We start from the raw sequence: 2,300 nt of genomic DNA, 5'->3' as shown, positions 1-2,300 counted from the left end.
TAGTTTGAAGTTCAACAAATCCCCTTGCTATGACTTTTGTCCTTCGAAGGAAAAAGCCCTTTGCTGTCTGGGTTGCAGAGCCATGCCTCTGCTTCAGGTGGGACTGCTGTCCTTGCAGCTACTTGCACTGTAAATGGCAAGCATCTTACCAAATGTTCCAAAGGCACACTACACATTAATGTTCTGGTTCTAGGCTCTTAGCAACATGTTCCATGTTCCTGAACTAAGTGTTTCCTCTCATTTAGCTCATTCCAGCTCCTCTCTATTCTTGTTCCCTAACTTCCATCAAAACAGTTGGCAGTTCTGATGCCCAGCTTGATTATCAGGGACTCCATTCTCTCATTTTTCCATTGTCATCATCCAGTACGTCCACCCAGCCCATTTGCAGTGTGTTCTTCCTCTCAAGCAACAACATACCCACGAGAAGCTCTGCACCTTGATTATGGTACAGTCTCTTCAGTCTCACCCAGACTCAATGTGTCCTTTAATCTAAAGTGGCTCCAGGAAAGGAAATGGTATCTCCTTCAAGACCGCACTCTTTTGCCTGGCCTCAAGGTAAATTACTAGTGGAGCTAGGTCAGGGTATGCATGCTACTTTTTCTGATGTGAAGTGGCTCATATGAATAGCACACAACCTCTTGCTGTTCTGTGGACAGCATTTCTTAGGGTTAAGTCACATTAAAATTTCAAATTCTCCCTGGTTAACATAAATTAGAGGGGGGAGGGGGGGGGACTCCACAACATATGGTTTTTAAAAGGCGTAGTTGGAAAGCACCTTTTTCTTCATGTTAATACAATTTCCTGATTTTTTTTTCCCTTGGAATAATCCAGCATACAGGTCTATTGAAAGAAAATGACTTGAGATTGAAAATAAACATGTTTTTATACTGATAGCCAGTCGCCAAGGACAGTGAAGAGAGTAGAAAGGTCTCTCCCCATCAATGATCCCAAATATATAGACTCTAGCCTGGAATTCCAATGAAATTCCTTACAGCTCCTAGGAGGAGATACTCCCATTATAAAACTTTCCTAATGGAAATCCCCATAAATGCAGAACTGAGACCCACCTCTGTTCATCAGAGCACATGCATTTCTAGCTTCCCAGTAGTATTTTATTTTTATTTTCTCCAATAACAGTTTATAATGTTAACAACTTTAAAAATCGATTCCATGTAGACTGACCGTGACATCTATTTTGCATAGGATGATGCCCATTTAAGATTCTTGTGTGAGTGAAATTATTGATGGTGTCTTCTCAAAGGTTGCTTGACGTATTGTTGTATATGGTCAGCTAGCAAGGCTTTGATGACTAGTACTGTATGTTCCAAAGTAACTTGCGGAAATAGTGCTCCATGAACCAGATGCTTAAAAGGATAATATTTACCTCTCTGAAGGCATACACTGTGTTTTTCTATTCAAAGAGCACTTTTTCAAAGAAAAGAAAGAAAGGAAAAAAAACTCTCAGCAGAGGCCCTGGATATGAATATTTAGATTCCATGATTAGATTCCTTTGAAAATGTCACATTGGTTATTACCACGGCACTGTGCAAATTGCATTCCTCTCCCTAGAGGTCACGAAACAAGAGGAACAATAGTTGATCATCCACTTCCCAAATAGATGTGGTACCCAGCTAACAACCTCCTAGGGAATCCTCTCACGTCCTTGGTGTGGAAAGGACTGACACATGTCAAACCTTGTCACCTCTCTTGTATTTGAGTACAAAGTGTAGCAGACTAAGTCTTTGGTTTGTCTGAAAATAAGTGACACAGTGCTGGATTAATGGCGAGACATTTAACTTCCAGTTTGCAAATCAAAACTCTATCTGTAGCAAATCCTACCACAAGGGCATTCAAATCATATGTTAATGGCTTGAAACATCTGCAATGCTGCAACTCATTCTAAAAACCCTGCTGGTTTGAAGCACTGATGGGAAACAGCATGCAAGCTCCAGGGAAAACTGCTCTGTGAAAAACAGAACCCCTCCCTCTTACCCACTCACTCTCACCCCACTTCATACCTGTATTGTTCACAAAGTGTTGTTAGAAAGGAAAGTCCAACTCTTCCTAGAGTTTGCCAACCCATCAATATTCTAATTAGGACAGGCTACTCTCTAAAGCTATGAATATATTATTACTACTACTACTACTAATAATAATAATAATAATAATAATAACAATAATAATAGAAATTCTAACATAAAAAAGAAAACCCTAGAATAATCCCAAGGATTAAATAAAAAATCCAATAATCTGTTTGTGATTGGTTTATCACTGCACCAGTTATGATTTAAATTGAGTTC

Source organism: Pipistrellus kuhlii, unplaced genomic scaffold (assembly GCF_014108245.1).
Source record: "Pipistrellus kuhlii isolate mPipKuh1 unplaced genomic scaffold, mPipKuh1.p scaffold_m20_p_5, whole genome shotgun sequence".
In the NCBI taxonomy this organism is placed as follows: domain Eukaryota; kingdom Metazoa; phylum Chordata; class Mammalia; order Chiroptera; family Vespertilionidae; genus Pipistrellus; species Pipistrellus kuhlii.
This window is presented reverse-complemented; position numbering follows the sequence as displayed.